The sequence below is a fragment of the Orcinus orca genome, chromosome 1 (assembly GCF_937001465.1).
Source record: "Orcinus orca chromosome 1, mOrcOrc1.1, whole genome shotgun sequence".
In the NCBI taxonomy this organism is placed as follows: domain Eukaryota; kingdom Metazoa; phylum Chordata; class Mammalia; order Artiodactyla; family Delphinidae; genus Orcinus; species Orcinus orca.
In genome coordinates this window covers 200246989-200265887 of record NC_064559.1, presented here as the reverse complement: position 1 = coordinate 200265887, position 18899 = coordinate 200246989, and the positions used below count along the sequence as shown (strand labels likewise).

At 41.0% G+C, this 18899-nt stretch overlaps 1 protein-coding gene across 1 annotated transcript in view; it reads right to left on the bottom strand.

The window, feature by feature from the left end:
* The window catches only part of FBXO42 (F-box protein 42), a 96655-nt gene extending 78886 nt beyond the window's left edge, over positions 1–17769 (bottom strand). Inside the window, exon 1 of the mRNA XM_004272445.3 lies at positions 17470–17769. The gene's annotated coding sequence lies outside the window, so the exon portion shown is untranslated. The remainder of the gene's footprint in view (positions 1–17469) is intronic.
* Between the last annotated feature and the right edge of the window lie 1130 nt (positions 17770–18899).

Here is an 18899-nt window from a genome sequence, read left to right as displayed (position 1 = left end):
CTTAATGCCGCTATATACTTAAAAACAGCTAAAATGGTTAATTTTATGTTATGTATATTTTACCACAACAAAAAAGAAGTATATTATGAGCTAGGCCAATTTAGATTGAAGGAAGACCATATTTTATTTTATTTTATTATTTTTTTTAATTAATTATTTATTTTTGGCTGCACTGGGTCTTCCTTGCTGCACGCAGGCTTTCTCTAGTTGTGGTGAGCAGAGGCTACTCTTAGTTGCGGCATGTGGTCTTCTCATTGTGGTGGCTTCTCTTGTTGCAGAGCATGGGCTCTAGGTGTGCACACCTCAGTAGTTGTGGCTCGCGGGCTCTAGAACACAGGCTCAGTAGCTGTGGTGCACAGGCTTTGTTGCTCCGTGGCTTGTGGGATCTTTCCCAACCAGGGATCGAACCCGTGTCCCCTACAATGGCAGGCGGATTCTTAACCACTGCGCCACCAAGGAAGTCCCGACAATACTTTATTTATAGGTAAAAACTAAGGACAAAAGTTCCAAGTGGGAATTTCTGCTGATGACAGCAGAAATCCAAAGCTGAAAGCACAGCTGACTGGCGCACTAATGTAATTCTATCTCAATCAGTTATGGATCAAAAAATATAAAAAATGGCAAAGAGAAAAAAAGGAAACAAGATTACATTGTCATCACTCCCATGGACAAAATAAAAATAGCAAAACTTCAAATTCATTTTAAAGAAATTTCTGAAATTTTCCAACTTCATCTTAGCACTATTTTGATTCCTCAAATTCAGTTTACTTCTTGATGACTATATATGTTCCCCTTGGTGTCTACTATCTCTCTGTCCCCTCATTTTGAGGTTCCTTTCTCCTTTGATACCCCAAATGTTGAGGTGGACCCCAAAATTCCATTTTTGCCTTCTCTGCCCTTGCTACATTTTCTCCTTAGAGGATCACATGGTTTCAAATATGACTACTAAGAGAGCGACTTGCTAGACTGTGAGATCCTTGAGGATACCGACTGATGTGTCCATGTTCTATGCCTGGTATAAGACAAATTCAATGAAACATTTGTTCAAAAAAATGGATGGATGGACAGACGGATGGACAAATTAATCACTCCAAAATTCTAGGCCTGATATTCCTGAACTACCTCTCTGCATCTTCTTATTTTCAATTGCCTTCTAGACAGCTGACACCAAATTCCTATTGAACATTTTCCCAGCTACCCGCTTATCTTCCTTCCTTCCATTTACCTGACTCAAAACCTAGAAGTCCCTTTTATTTTTCCTTTTCTCTTTCCTCTCACATCTAATTAGTTGACAGATTTCTCTCATATTACCCCTTCCTTCCAATTACCTCACTGTTACTCTAAAGGCCAAAATCATCTCTTAACTAAACTACTGCAATGAAGAGAATAAGCTGGTTTTCCCACTGCTTACTCCTTCCTTCCCCAATCTATCCTTTATTTCGATTCAGGATTGATCTTCATGGTGCAAATCTAGATCGTTGAGTCCTCAGTGCCAATTCTTTAATATTCAAGGTCTTTAACGTTGCATTATTTTGTGTTTATTTTTATTGTAGTAAAATAAACATAAAACTTAACATTCTAATCATTTTAAAGTATACATTTCAATGGCATTATCCATCTCCAGAACTTTTTCATCATCCCAAATGGAAACTCCATACCCATTAAATACTACCTCCCGGGCTTCCCTGGTGGCACAGTGATTAAGAATCCACCTGCTAATGCAGGGGACACGGGTTCGAGCCCTGGTCCGGGAAGATCCCACATGCTGCGCAGCAACTAAGCCCATGAGCCACAACTACTGAGCCCGCGTGCCACAACTACTGAAGCCCACGCGCCTAGAGCCTGTGCTCCACAACAAGAGAAGCCACCACAATGAGAAGCCCGCGAACCGCAAGGAAGAGTAGCTCCCACTTGAGGCAACTGGAGAAAGCCCACGCGCAGCAACGAAGACCCAATGCAGCCAAAAATAAATAAAAATTTTTTTAAAAGACCCTATTTCCAAATAAAGTCACATTAAAAAAAAAAATACTGGGCTTCCCTGGTGGCACAGTGGTTGAGAGTCCGCCTGCCGATGCAGGGGACACGGGTTTGTGCCCCGGTCCGGGAGGATCCCACATGCCACGGAGCAGCTGGGCCCGTGAGCCGTGGCCGCTGAGCCTGCGCGTCCGGAGCCTGTGCTCCACAACGGGAGAGGCCACAACAGTGACAGGCCCTCGTACCGCAAAAAACAAAAACAAAAACAAAAACTAATTCCCCTCAGCTCCCGGTAACTACTATTCTATTCTGTCTCTATGAATTGGACTACTCTCTAGGTATCTCATGTAAGTGGAATCATAAAACATTTGTCCTTCTGTGTCTGGTTTATTTTACTTATTAACATAACATCTTCTAGCTTCATCCATGTTGTAGCATGTGTCAGAATTTCATTCCTTTTGAAGGCTGAATAATATTTCATTGTATGTATATACCACATGTTATTCCATTCCATCCCTTCATCAATTGATGGACATTTGCTGTTTTCACCTTTTGGCTACTGTGAATATGTTACTATGAACACTGATATACAAATATCTGTTTCAGTTCTTGCTCTCAATTCTTTTGGATAGACACTTAGAAATGGAACTGCTAGATCATACGGTAACTCTTTCTTTTTTTAATTTTTGGCTGCGCTGGGTTTTTGTGGTTGCGCGCAGGCTTTCTCTAGTTGTGGCAAGCGGGGGCTACTCTTCGTTGCAGTGCGTGGTCTTCGTTGCAGAAGCATGGGGCTTCTCTTGTTGCAGAGCATGGGCTCTAGGCGCGCAGGCTTCAGTAGTTGTGGCTCGCGGGCTCTAGAACGCAGGCTCAGTAGTTGTGGTGCACGGGCCCAGCTGCTCCAAGGCATGTGGGATCTTCCCAGACCAACGTTCAAACCCGTGTCCCCTGCATTAGCAGGTGGACTGTTAACCGCTGCGCCACCAGGGAAGTCCCTTGTTTAATATTTTGAAGAACTGTCTTCCACAGCTGGTATATCATTTTAAAGTCAACACAATCTGGGTCTAAGCTCTCTTTCTGTGTATCTCTCCCTACCGCAGTCTAGTCCTCTATCATTCAGCCAAACTGAATCTCAGCAGAGCCTCTTCCTTCCTACCTCCAAAATCCTTTTTCCTTGCTGCTCTCTGTTTGGGAAGCAGTTGCCTAAGTGCAAATCTACCCATCCTTCGAGGCTAGCTCAAGCACCACCTACTGTGGAAAACATTCCCTGATTTCTCCAACTAGAAGGAATCTCTTTTTATGAATTCCCTTTATATTTCCCTCTCACTTTCTACCATATATAATAATCAGGTACACATCTTTCTCAGCAAGTATGTCTAATTCATATATATATACTGCCTTCAGCAACTAGCAAGTAGTAGACAATGGGTAAATGAATAGAATGGATCAATGACAAAGGAATAAAGATAAATTTTAAGATAAAAATAATTCAAAATTTCCGATCAAGTTGAGGACTGTCAAGGAAAACTAAACCATACCAGTTAAAATCTTTTTTAAAGTGTTATCTATCAACATTTTAAATGCACAGGCCAGATGACTCAGACATTCTAGTTCTAGAAATATGTCTGAAGTAAACCTTGGCACAACTGCAAAAAAGGTGTTCCATGCAGCACTGTTTTAACAGCAAATTTAAAAAATAAATAGAAACAAGCCAAGTGTCCATTCACAGGGGAGTAGACAAACATATTATGACACAACCATAATCTTAAGTAGCTGTTAAAAGGAGGTGGACAATACTCTACAACATATTACAAAATTTAAGAAGCCATTTCTGCCTAAAAATGCAGAAGTGAATTTTTTTGAATCCACAGAGAAAATTTCATTTCAAACTGTCAAAAGCAGTTATCTGTGGTAGTTTGTAAAAAAGGATTCACTTATGTGAATTGATTACAACAAACATCTATTCCGTAATTTGTAAAAATGTCTCCCAAATTTTCAGTAAATTCAACTTGGTTCTGATTTTTAAATGTAAAAATACATATTTAAAAGTAGAATAGGGGGGCTTCCCTGGTGGCGCAGTGGTTGGGAATCCACCTGCCAATGCAGGGGACACGGGTATGAGCCCTGGTTTGGGAGGATCCCACATGCTGCGGAGCAGCTAGGCCCATGCACCACAACTGCTGAGCCTGAGCTCTAGAGCCCGCGCACCTAGGGCCGGTGCTCCAAGACGAGAGACGCCACCACAATGAGAGGCCCGTGCACGGCAATGAAGAGTAGCCCCTGCTCACCGCAACTAAAAAGAAAGCCCACGCGCAGCAACAAGGACCCAACGCAGACAAAAATAAAAATGAAAGAAAAAAAAGTAGAATAGGGACTTCCCTGGTGGTCCGGTGGTTAAGAATCCGCCTTCCAATGCAGGGGACATGAGTTCGATCCCTGGTCAGGGAACTAAGATCCCACATGCTGCAGGGCAACTAAGCCTGCGTGCCAAAACTACTGAGCCCACGCACCACAACTAGAGAGAAGCCTGTGCGCGGCAACAAACAGCCCACATGCTGCAACTAAGACCCAAAGCAGCCACAAATAAATAAACAAATAAATAAAAATAAAAGTAGGCTATTCTACAGTGTAATTTTATTTTATTAAGATATTTATCTATCTATCTGGCTGTACCAGGTCTTAGCTGCAGCATGCGGGATCTTCACTGCCACATGCCAGATCATGCAGGATCTAGTTCCCTGACCAGGGATCAAACCCGGGCTCCCTGCATTGGCAGCCCAGAGTCTTTGCCACTGGACCACCAGGGAAGTCCCCTCTACAGTCTAATTTTAAAACAAAAGACACCCAGGAGAGTGTATAATATTCCTGCCAAAAATAAATATAACAAAACTAGCAATTTTGTAATATTTAGAAACAAAGTGCACAGTGGTTTAGATATTACAGCTATGTATCTTTAAGTAGAGGAGAAAAAAACAAACTGTATAAATGGGTGTTTTCCAAAGAAAACTAAGCATTAAGGTTTTTGTTTTTAATTGAGGTATAGTTGATGTACAATATCATATAAGTTTCAGGTATACAACACAGTGATTCACAATTTTTAAAGGTTATTATAAAATATTAGCTATATTCTCTGTGTTATACAATATACCCTTGTAGCTTATATATTTTATACACAGTAGAATGTACTTCTTAATCCCCTACCCCTATCTTGACCCTTGCCCCTCCCCTCTCCCACTGGTAACCACTAGTTTGTTCTCTGTATCTGTGAGTCTGTTTCTTTTTTGTTATGTTCACTAGTTTGCTGTATTTTTCGATTCCACAGGTAAGTGATGTCACACAGTGTTTGTCGTTCTCTGTCTGACTTATTTCACTAAGCATAATACCCTCCAAGTCCATCCACGTTGTCACAAATGGCAACATTTCACTCGCTTTTACGGCTGAGTAGTATTACAGTGTGTGTGTGTACCACATCTTCTTTATCCACTCATCCACTGATGAACACTTAGGTTGCTTTCATATCCTGGCTGTCATAAATAATGCTGCTATGAATAGTGAGGTGCATATATCTTTTTGAATTAATGTTTCTGTTTTCTTTTTAAAAAATCAAGGTTTAATACTACAGCTAAAATTATTCAAAACTTGCCAGAATTTTTTTGCGCTCTACTACTTTAAAAAGAAAATCTATACAATAAATGGATACATCTCTAATACTGACCAGAAGAAGACAACAAAAAAATACACGAAGTATGATTCCATTTATGTAAAGTTGACAAACAGGCAAAACTAAACTACTGTTTAGATACACAGGTGATAAAACTATCAAGAAAAGCAAGGAAAGTATCATGAGACAAAACAGTAGTTACTTCTAAGACAGGAAATGGTTGTAATCAAAAAGGGCTACACTGGAAGTACCTCTGAGGCACTGGCAATATTCTATCACTTGACCTGGATGGCGGTTACACAGATGTTTGCTTATAATTATTCTTTACACTGCACATATTTTATGCACTCTTCTGAATTTCTCACTATAAAAAAATCTACCTAAACCTAACTTTTAATAGTATTTAATAATAATACGTAAACACTTCTGCAGGTGAACTTTTATTCTGAACACGTGCTCACATATTTGATCTAAAATAGCTTTAGCTAATAGCGCACAGCAAAACCAACCTGACAAAGGTAAAAAGAACAACGAAATCATTAGGAACTCAGACAAAAAGAAAATCTCTTAAGGTTCCAATGCTTCTCAAATTTTAATGAGCAACTCAAACTACAGATTCAGATTCAGTAGGCCTGGAGTGGGACCTGACATTCTGCACTCTAACCCTGGTGATGCCAACGTTGCCAGTCCATGGACTCTGAGTACCAACTTCTTAAGAAATCATTAAAAGGCAGCTGGTGTGAAGACTAGCTGAGAGGAAAGGGAATCAACAGGTATTAAGAGTTTGTGCCAAGCGCCTTATCTCACTTAACCCTACCTCAATTCTATAAGGGACATATTATCAGTTATGTTTTACAGATGAAGATTATGAGACCCAGATAAATTCATTTGCCCACAATTAACCAGCTCTGTAAAAAGAAAAGGAACCAGAACTGGAACCCAATATGTTCTGAAGTCTCTCGGAAGGAATTCACTAAATGTGAGCAAATGAGAAGCATCGTGAAAACAGTGTTTCAGGAAGCAGAATTCAAAGCACTCTACAATTGTACGGTATTCCCATCAAATCTCTCAATTTGCATATAGAACCAGCAACCTCACTGACACAAAAACATTCCGCAAAGAACATAGTACATTTTGACAAGATGCTGTAAGAGAATGGAAATTTTCATTTCTACTTATATTTCTTCTGGTGGTGGTCAGAGAAAAGGAATTCATGAAGGGTAAATAATGTCCTGACTACTCCCTATCCTCAGGAAACCTAAAGGACAATGGCATATGCACATGAAGTAAATCTTGTTTCACAAGCTTGATCATTAAAAAAAAAAAAAAAAAAATCACTTAGTAGGTACACTTCCTAGAGACTGTTTCAGAAAACAGGGATGGGCCCAGGAATCTTAATTTTTTTAACAAGCACCTGAACAGATTCAAGTTTAGAAAACCCTCAGTAGTACTTCTAAAACTTAACCTTACGTTCTCGTTTATAATTTTCCTATGCTTTACATACTTTACTGAGCAATAGGTTTAAAATACGGCTAATAAAACTCTCAGAAAAATATAAAATATTATAGCAGGAGATCTTAGAGATTATGGAGCAATTTAACCCTTATTCTACAAATGAGGAAACTGAAGTCCAAAAACAGGTGACTTCCTTAAGGTCATGTATTTAGTGGCAAAACAGAACCTGTTATCAGCTCAATGCTCTTTCTAACACACATACCAAAATCTATTTTAAAGTAGGGTGGGTTTTTTTTTTTGGCCACGCCACATGGCTTGTGGGATCTTAGTTCCCCAACCAGGGACTGAACCCAGGCCCTCGGCAGTGAAAGTGCCGAGTCCTAACTACTGGACCGCAAGGGAATTCCCACCAAAATCTATTTTTAAAAGATCAGCAGTAAAGCATTACTTACTGATTACCATCAAAAAGTGACTAGTTGAACAAATCTGGCACATCCACACAATGAAGCTGTGAATATGATTAGGGACTACCTCTGTTCCAATAAGGCATAATCTCTAGGATATATTAAGTGAAAAGAAATGCTGAACAGTGTACATAATATGGCAATCTTTTGTGTAAGAACGGATAAAAAAGAATATATGTAGATATTTGTTTATTTCTGCAAAAAGAAACACTGTAAGGATAAACCAGAAACTAATAAACATTAGGAAGAGGATGATCCAAGCACCAGCCATGTGGCGTATCTTGGCAATTCCCCCTCTTGGTCCCAGATCTGAAAGTGGCAGCAGTGCTTGAGGTCGTGGGTGACCCCCTCTCCATTTTCTTTCAAAGGTTTGATAATACCATCTATCCCTTTTGTTCCCAACTCTTGAGATAATAGTTTCGCCCCAGTTACTTTATTTATTTTTTAATATTTATTTATTTACTTGGTTGTGTTGGGTCTTAGTTGTGGCATGCAGGTTCTTTGTTGCAGTGGGAAGAATCTTTAGTTGCAGCATGCAAACTCTTAGTTGTGGCATGCTTGTGGGATCTAGTTCCCTGACCAGGGATTGAACCTGGGCCCCCTGCATTGGGAGCACGGAATCTTAGCCACTGGACCACCAGGGAAGTTTCAATTTCACCCTAGTTATTAATCTCTAAATCACCCTGCCCTACTCTTTTTTGCTCTCTCAGTCTTGCAACCTACATTAAATCTCCTATATTTGAACTATCTAGTATGTTTTCCATTTTCTTTACTGGATGTTGACAGAATGTTCTAAGGGTAAAAAAAGAATGACAAATAAATTTTAAATTTACCTCAGTAATTTTGTTAGTAACAACATGAAGACTATATATATGTGTATATGTACATATATATGTGTATATATATACGTGTGTGTATATATATATATATATATATATATTTTTTTTTTTTTTTTTTGTGGTACGCGGGCCTCTCACTGTTGCGGCCTCTCCCGTTGCTGAGCACAGGCTCCGGACGCGCAGGCCCAGCGGCCACGGCCCACGGGCCCAGCCGCTCCAGAGCACGTGGGATCCTCCCGGACCGGGGCACAAACCCACGTCCCCTGCATCGGCAGGCATACTCCCTACCACTGCACCACTAGGGAAGCCCTGAAGACTATATTTTTAAAAGTTACGTATGGGACTTCCCTGGTAGTCCAGTGATTAAGACTCCACGCTCCCAATGCACGGGGGCCGAGGTTCAATGCCTGGTCAGGGAACTAGATCCCGCATGTTGCAACTGAGATCCCGTGCGCAGCAACGAAAATCCCACGTGCTGCAACAAAGACCCGACACAGCCAAATAAATAAATAAATATTTTTTAAATAAAAATAAGAGTTATGTATACTGTAGTATAGAACAAATAAACGTGAACAGTACTAAAAAAATAAGATTTCCAGTTTAAGGAAAGAGAGACAAATATAAAATCTAAAGAAAAGAACCCTGTAAAGATTCAAATTAAATTGGAAATATCAATATGAAGTTTTGATTTCTAAAAAACATATTTCTATCTCTGCCCATTGAAAGGACCTAGAAATAATGAAGACCCAGTAAGCAATGAGCATTCGTAGCACTCAGATCTTGGTTTCTAATGGCATTCTCTGTAAAAGTAACTAGGTCTTCCTAGAAAAATGACTGATTTCGGGTCAAGAACAGAGAGAGTACAAGGTGCACCTGGAAGATCTTGCAAGAGAAAACAACCCAAACACCAAAGGGCACACGGGGCACATCAAAAGGACACAACACTAGCTTGAAGACACTCATACTGGTGAAAGTTCTGCGTTAAAGAGACTAATGGGGCTTCCCTGGTGGCGCAGTGGTTGAGACTCTGCCTGCCGATGCAGGGGACGCGGGTTCCTGCCCCGGTCCGGGAAGATCCCACATGCAGCGGAGCGGCTGGGCCCGTGAGCCATGGCCGCTGAGCCTGCGTGTCCGGAGCCTGTGCTCTGCAACGGGAGAGGCCACAACAGTGAGAGGCCCGTGTACCGCAAAAAAAAAAAGAGACTAATGGCTGTAACTAACTGTAAAATAATGAATAAATAAAAATTCACATGCCTACAATGATACAGAAAATAGAAAAGAAACTCATTTGCTACCACTGAGGTGACCAGTTCTTCACCAAGAAAATTTACAATGAAAAGCAAAGAATTAAACAAAACACCCTGCCTTATTAGGAGAGAATTTTAGTAGTTAATTCTCAGTTGATTCTCATTTATTAGCCAGCTAATAAATGTGAAAGGAACACAACAATAACAATCATCCTTTTGCAACCTCCAATGAAACAACTGATTCAGGCAAGGATCTCTGACGGACGTTAAAACCAACAGGTGAAAGATGGAATAGAGTCATTGTGTTGTATTAAATTGCTACCCACAGATTATTTGATCCATGTAAAGGGAAACCTTTACAATGGAAAGATCTAGGACTTGCACATTAACCAAGTGATCAAATTCAGCATCATTATAATGGCAAAAGCTGATATCAAGTGTGATACAACTTGAATACACAGTATCACAAAGGATTGCAAATTGTCAATTGTCTTAAAAGGTGATAAAGGAAGGAATTAATTGACACAAGGAAATAGTAAAACAAATCACGAATGTGGAAGAGTCTACCAGAGACCCAGACTGGTCTCTTCAAAAAGGCAGTGTCATTGAGCAAAAGAAAAAAAAAAAAAAAATGGGAAGGGGAGGAGGCTATTTTAGATTATGAAGCAGAAACTAAACAACAGCCAAATGCAACTTGAGAGTCCCAACTAGATCCTGGTTTGTACTTTAGACCTTTGCGCTAGCTGTTCCTTATGTCCCCACAACTTAGCATTAAACATTCTGCCTTGTGTCTTTCAGCCTGAATATCACCTTCTCACTGAGGCTTTCTCTAAACCAATCTCAGTCTTCCCTTTTAGCTAACTCTCTTTTATTTTCTTTGAAGTATTTATTACTGTCTGAAGTTTTGTTCATTCATTAACTGCTTTCTTCATTCTCGAATGTAAGATCCTAGAAATCAGAGCCCTTGCCTATTTTGTCCACTGTAACCCTAATATCTTGAACCATGCCTAGCACACACCATTTAATAAATGTTTTTTGAATGAATGGACCAATGAACAAAAAGGCAAAAAAGACTCAACAGACACTTAGGATCATGCAATGCCTCAGAAAGCTCACGAAGAACATCAGCCCAAAAGAATCAAACGCATACACTGAATGAATATTTGAGTGCCTAATATGTAAGTACTAAATGTGCACAGAAGACACTAAAAATATTACATGTGAATTATACTGCATGATATATCCCTTTTAAGTATTTGGCAGGAATTCATTAGCACAGGGCAACAGTGGTTAAGTGGTGGAGCGTACAGGAGATACTCTACAGAGCTGGATAGAGTAGTTAATGAAAAATATGCCTCCTACCTAGGAAAATGAATATTCCAGTTATAAAAATGAACATGATATACATGAGAGGCAGTGAGACTAGTCTGGCTTGAACAGACCGCATGATGGGTATCATGTAAAATAAGGCTGGAAAGGTACAATGAGGGCCAAATGGAGAGCTTCAAAGATCAGTAAGGGAGTAGGCAATAATGAGTTACCGTAGGTTCCCGATCAGAGGGGAAACATTCAGATCGCAGTCCCTTAAGATTGGTCTGTTGTAGTACTGTCACTTCAATCTTAACCATTTCCAAAAATTACCAAGAAGAAAAACTCAAGTAACAGCAAATACTTCTTATGCAGTGTTCACCATGTGTTAGACACTTAGTTAAATATTGCACACGTATGTCATGCAGTAGGAATTGTAACTCCCATTTTGAAGATGAGGGACGCTGAGATCATACAACTAGTAAGTAGCAGAGCCCTGGCAACAAGACTAGTTAAGAACTACAGCAGTACTTCAGTCTGCCCTCAGCTCATAAAAGCCTGGTCTAGAGTCATGTCAGCAAGTATAACGAGGAGCAGGGAAACCTAAGGGATACTGAGGAAGATAATACAGATCTACATGGCAGGATACAAAAGTTTTTTTTAAAAAAAGGGTATTAACAAATGACTCCCAGTTTCATGGTCTATCAGACCAGAATAAACGTATTCTATCTACAGAGATGGGAATATTAAGAAGGGAACTTGGTTAGTAAAGGTTTTTATGTTAAGGGAGGTAAGAGGTGAAACAATGGACTCAGTTGTGAACACGTGGACAGCAGAGTTAGAGGATATGCTCTATAAAGTCCCTGGAAAACCAAGAGGCATAAAAGAAAGATCACATCTAGATGGATTTAAGAGACATAAGGGCAGTGATATCAAATGAAGACATGAATAAGCCCAGTTCTCCAATCAAATACAGAAAGGGAAGCACGGGAGAAACCAGAAAACATGTATTCCTGCTACAGGTATGTCTGCATACAGGACAAGTATGCCATTGGACTATGCTATGAGAAAGCTAGGAGACAAGTTTCCCTTGTCCCAGTTTTACTGTTCCATAAAACAATGTAATAATAATGTGTAAGATTTAAGTGTTTACTATATGCTAGGCAATGTGCTGAGAAAGTTCACACGTATTCCCACATTTAATTGTCCCAAAACGTGGGGGCATCATCCTCATTTTATAGATGAAAAAACTGAGGCTTAGAGAACCTAAGGTGCATACCCAAGCAAAGTAGCAGAACTAGGGTAGAGGCCTGGGTCTACCTGGGGCCAAAGCCTATGATCTTAATTACTATACTGAAATAAATAATTATCAAGCCAGCCCACAGAGCACACGTAAACCATTAAGCTTCCTGTGTGTGTGTGTTAATATACACCTTGACATAAAAACTGCCATTTTAACCATTTTCAAATATGCAGTTCAGTGGCATCAAGTACATGCACATTGTTGTGCAACCATCACCACCATCCATCTTCAGAACTTTGATCCCAAACGAAAACTCCATATCCATTAAAGGTAGCTCCCCTTTCCCTCCTCTCCTCAGCCCCTGGCAACTACCATTCTACTTTCTCTCTCTATGAATTAGACTATTCTAGGTACCTCATACAAGTGTAATCATACAATATTTGTTCTTTTGTGGCTTATTTCACCTACCATAATGTCTTCAAGATTCATTACCATTAAGTTACTTATAAGTTAAATAAAATGTGAAATTCTAACGCACACATCATTATGCAGCTCTATAGGGAATTATATTCCAAAATTCCATTATGATTTATGAAACACACTTGGAAGAGAGAACTGCATTTACTGGAAAAAAAAAAAGGTGGGGGGACGTAAGGAAGACAGACAAATCAAAATTTGAAGGACCCACAGGAAAGTAAAACTTCAGATTCAGTAATAAGGAAGACAGCAGCTTGCTTGCTTTTGACTAGACTGAAGGATCTATCTAAGTATCTCAAGGCAAAAGCTAAGAAAGCAGTTCTGCAGAACAGACTGCAAACATTTAACACTGCTGGATCAACCAAGAAAAGACAAGACACTGTCGCTTTTTGGCAAAACACAGCAAGACTACTAAGCAAAAAAGCTTTAAAAATAAATACTGAAACAGAAGGATAAATTCCATTTTCCCTTGATTTGCATCTGAAAAACCAGCAGATGGGAGAGGCAACATTTAGTAAAACTGTATTGATCAATTTATAATTAACATCAATCTTTCTCCAAACAATGCACCAAGAGGTTCATTCTGGAAAAAAATTTCTTGTTCTCTAGATAGTAACATGAATCAAACATTTAAAATGAGAATAATAAAGGAAACACAAATTTGGAAGAGTATGCCATACCAGTGAATTCCTTAAAATAGCTGAAATAAACGTATCCTAAATGTTAAATATTCTAAGGGAATATTAGTAGCTAAAACTGGAACTTGCTTGCCTTTATAGAAATTAAATGAACTGGGACTTCCCTGGTGGTGCAGGGGTTAAGAATCCATCTGACAATGCAGGGCACACGGGTTCGAGCCCTGGTCCGGGAAGATCCCACATGCCGTGGAGCAACTAAGCCCATGTGCCACAACTACTGAGCCTGCCCTCTAGAGCCCACGAGCCACAACTACTGAGCCCCCGTGCCACAACTACTGAGCCCCCGTGCCACAACTACTGAAGCCCATGCACCTAGAGCCCGTGCTCCGCAACAAAGAGAAGCCACTGCAATGAGAAGCCCGCACACCACAACGAAGAGTAGCCCCTGCTCGCCGCAACTAGAGAAAGCCGCAGCGCAGCAACGAAGACCCAACACAGCCAGGAAAAAAAAAAAGAAATTAAATGAACTACCTGAAATCTATGTATTACTAGGAGACAAGAGAAAATATGTTACTATTTAAGCTAAGTTACTGTCCAGAGTAGTAAAATTTATAAGTAACTATTGCTTTATAGAATATCTGTACATTTATCAGATTTATATATATAAACAAGCATCAAAGTACCACAAGATACTTCCACCTTTGAAGCAAAACAGCCACCTTTGAAGCAAAACAGAACAGCAACACTAGAAAAAATTAAATAAAAAGCCTAGGAGAAAACTTTAGAAATTAAAAAGTAGAAACTTAATAAAGGAAGAATCAGAATTCAAAGCAAATTTGCTTTCCGATACATGCATGAGTAAGTAAGCACAAAATTAAGCTATACAGGAGTACCACTAATTTTACAAGATATTTAGAAGAATGTCGTAAGAAACAATTTTAAAAATAAGCTGTAGTGTTATGAGCTTCATACTGGGCAATTTTAAAATGACTTGTCTGTAGGTCATACCTTTCTACATGTGACAAACTGCCACAATATAGAAGAATGAACAAACACATCACCTTCACTTCCTTGTCAACCACCACCTTAAAGCACTCATGTTCAGTTAAGATACAGATGGTATGTGTTCAATACTGCACCACTTACAGATTCCACTCAATCCAAAAATCCATAAAATTTCTGCAATGTAGGTGACAACATGCTAAATTAATCATAAAATACCACAGCACTAAGATGAGGAACTTGCATTGAACAGAAGTTTAACATCAGAGATGCTAAGCAGCCTCGATCTACATAAATAGATTCTATAAAATAGTTTAGTATACTTCTGGCTTAAATTGTCAGCTTCACCTCAAAAGGAGAAGGACCTTCTTGCTTTATTTATTATTGGGAGACCGGAGACAGTACTAATAATCACTTACAGTCAACATTCTAAGGGACTGACAACTAAACATTTATTAACTGAATGTGATCAAATTCAAATCATACAGTACTTCTTGTGCCAGTTTACAAAACAAAAATAAAAGCATCACCACTCTAGAGCTGTCACCACTTAGTAATCGGAGATATTTGAAACTGCAGCTGCAATGTTTGTGTTTATTGCCTGTGCCTATGACTCACTCTCAAAAAGGTTCTCCCAAGACTCTGGTGGATTTTTGAGAATGCAGAAACCATAACTGGGGCATACTGTGTGGGAAGTGTCATGACAATGAATGAATAAAAGAGGAAAAGAACTTGTGACAGAAAATTTTTAAGTTTTTATAAAAAGCAGGTTGCTCACAAAAGGCATACTTTTCTGCAGAATAACAGGAAAGGTTGGGGAAAGACATCCTGGCTCTGAGAAGCCTTCCTTGACTCCCTTGGTCGCATTCAGTGCATTTCTTACACTACAATATATTTAACTAGTTTCTCAGTCTGGCTCCCCGACCAGACTGCAGGCAACTTGAGACCAAAAGCTGTTAGAATCATCAGTACCTACTTCCCAAAATGTCCAACACACAGAGGGCTCTCAATAGGTATTTTCATAAAACTGGTATTGAATAATCAATCTTACATTCACCTTCTATTTTACAAAGCACTTTCACAAACATTACTCTTTTGCTTCACATTAACAATCTTGTGAAGTGGGAAGGGCAATATTTAAACAAATGGCTTCTAGTTTTATATAGACTAAAACAACCCTGAAATCACAAAGATAATCACGTATTTGTTCATCTTTGAGATAACTTCTCCTTGGGACCTCAATATTCTTGTAAAACCTAGAGGTTTTGCTAGCATTTTCACAATGGGTAGCAATTACACAGCTCTGAGTCCTACAGAAGGGTTTTAACTATATAAAGCGGTGTTAGAGAAGGCTCTTCTAGAAATCAGACATTTAAGAAGCATCCTAAGCTATTTTTCCTGATCCTCTTTCTTTGTGACTCTGAGAAGGCAAGAAATTGCAAAAGGCAAAATGCTGGAGAGTGAATGATGTCATGGATGTCATGAAGGTGCATCAATATCTGATGATGATTTAGCACAACAATGCAACACATTATGCCAAGAAGTATAATGTCAAACCACCAGGATGTTTCACTGCATTAATTTCATGACTCTTTATTAGCAAATTGAAATGGAGAGTGGCTCTCCAATTGTCTAAAATGGAGAAGTTGTTGGTTTAGGTTTATGTCCTTAGCAAAGGCACTAAGAAAATGTACAAATCTCTATGGAAAAGGCTTTAAGAAAAGAAAAAAATGGTCAAAAAATTAGCTACTATTAAACTAAACAGTTGTCATTTTAACAATTAAAAGCTTTTTGAAACAGACAAAACACCCATGGGTCAATGTAGATAAAGTAATATATTCATACTGGGCTTGTCAAAAGCAAACAGTTACAGGATATAAAATGACAACATACAACAGAAAAGAAACCAATCAGATTATACACATGAATACGCTCAAAATTAGGGATCTGAAACAGAGCACCACTATTCACTGTAAAAGCTATAGACTGAATCTTAAATGTTCAATTCTAACTGATGCTATTTCCTCTCAAATTTTCCTTGTCCCTTTAAATCCATGACGTCATCATTCTTAAACACAAATTTAAGTTACAAAAGGTATTTGGTGTGCCCAAGCCAATGCTATCTCCTCAACAATTCCCCGTAGCACAACTGCAACTGAAGCCTTCATTCCTCAAGGAAGAGACCACAAGGCTTCAAACCGGCTTCCCTACTTGAAAGAAACAAAGTCTCCAAATTAGCATTTGAACAACAACAACAAAAAAGTTGTTCTCAAAAAGGGTAAATATAGTACAATGTCCCTGCCAGCAAGCGAGAACTGGTAATGTGTCTGAATCTTCACGCTGAGCAGTAGGAATCCCACCACAGAAAAGTCCAAAGACTTTGGCAATTGAGAAATGAGGCATTTATTTTCCTAATAAAATTCGGGAGATTAACAGACAAAAGCAATTGGGTATTCCGAATCTCAACAATCCAAAGGTTTCAAAGGATCGAGAGGACTTCATTAGCCCCGAAGTTACTTTCCAGACACTATCAAGATCTTACGACTGTTTTTTTCTTCGTTTACAAATTGGTTCCCACCCTCCACGGTTCCCTTTGCACCAATTCTCACCAGAAGCCTTCCACGGTCACAACGTGGGCTGCTGTCTCAATCAAGGAGATCCGCAGTTCCTACCTCACTGGGGGAACACTCAAAAAACTAAGGGGTAGGAAAGGCTGCTTGTGTTTCATTTTTTAAGCCAATTCCAAAATCTTCCTTTTGCAGCTTCAGAGATGCTGGCCCCTCGCCGCAGCCCCAATTTTGGAGGGCACCGAACTCCGGCTCCTCTCAAAAGGCGTTAAAGATTTGGGGGTGGGGTGGAAGATAATTTGACACCCCAAAGCCATCCTTACACAGGTCACACACCCTTTCGTGGCTCCGGTGCGGGGACGAAAACCGCTGTGCTAGAGGGGAGAGGCCGGGTTCGCCCCCATCCCAAGGGCTGCCTGGAAAGGGGTTCTCCTCCGCCCTGCCTCACCCGGGGAGGCCGAGAATGACTACAGCAAGGCCCCCAGGCCAACCGGCACCGACCCCCGCGCGGGGTGCAGGGCCTGCGCCGGACCCGTGGCATAAAGGGCATAAGCCGCCAGCTCCCCGCCGCGGCCCCGGGAGAGGAAGAGGCCTCACCTGGCCCAGCCAGCGCCACGCTCTCGGGTACGCTCCGCTGGCGAAGAAGGTGAGGGAGCCGGGGATAGGATCTGAGCAGAGGCGCTCCGCCCCAGGCCGCGCTTGCCGCACTCGGGATTCCTCACAGCTGGCGGGACACCCAGCCGCTCCGAGCCGCCATCTTCCTCCGCTCTAACGCCGCAGCCACCTCCGCCGCCGTCACCGCCGCCGCCGCCGCTCTTGCTGCTCTGGCCGGGAGAAGACCACACGGAGCGCGCATGCGCCGGGGACCGGCACACAGGACACACGCGCGCGCACACACGTCAGTGCGGCGGGACCGCGGCAGGCGGCCTATGGGCGGCGCCATGTTGGGAAGGTACACGCCGCGGCCCGCCGCCCCCACCCCCCACCCCCCTGGTCCCCGGAGATTCTCCGAGGTTGGAACGCCGCCTGGAGCCAAGCTGGAGTGAGAAAACCTCGCGCTTCCGCGCTCGCTTTCTTCGGGTGCCTACAAACGGCATTAGAACTGCACTCACCCTCCTCTGCACTGCTAGGGACAACTGAGCAGTTTTCCCAACGGCTTGAGTCTATGATAGATGTTAGACCAGGAATTAATTCATGTGTACCCCGAGGGCCCGATGAGCACAAGCGCTCTTGATGTCAACTGAAGGAGAGAAACTCAGTGCCTTGGTTATGCAACCGAAGCCTCCCATAATTGTGTACCAACCATTGTGTGACTTGTTACTAGCTCCATGTTTCAGATGAGGAAACTGAGGTGCGGGATATATCAGTTATTTTCCCAAAGCCACATATCTGGGGAGTTGGGGGGGAAGGTAGGATTTGAACTCAGGCGCTTCTGGTTCCCAAGCTCTTGTACTTTCCAGTATCACTATCACTGGTTCCAGCAAAATCCCCCTTCCAAGGGAGCAGCCTGGTGTGTAGGTGAGAACCTCCGTGAATTACCTGCACAGCATGTGGTCTAAGGAAATGCCAGAGATACAGAGCCCAAGGGCTTCAGTCTTCATCCCTTGCACCTAAAAATGAAGCAACCTTGAGCTGCCAGCCCACCACCCTGGGTAAAGTGGACCTTCTGGGACATCTCTTAGGACATAGGGCTGGGCCAGAACCCAGGTCTGCTCTCAAGTTGGGAAGGCAAGATGCTATTGAACAAACTTGGGTCAATCTCACACTAGAAAGCACTAGATCAGTGTTCCACAAACTTGAATAATGCAAAGACCCCTGGGTAAACACTCATGGAATCCCAGTATGAGAAACACTGATTTAAGAAACTCAAGACTTTCAGTTAGGAAATATCACTGCAAAAGAGAAACTTGGCAGTTATAAATATAAATAAATACTAAAATTGTATCATTAAAAATCCCAAGCTTAAAAATTGTCATAGAACTTGTGAACCCCACCACCCTGACCCCCAAGTACCCTGTAGACTCAAT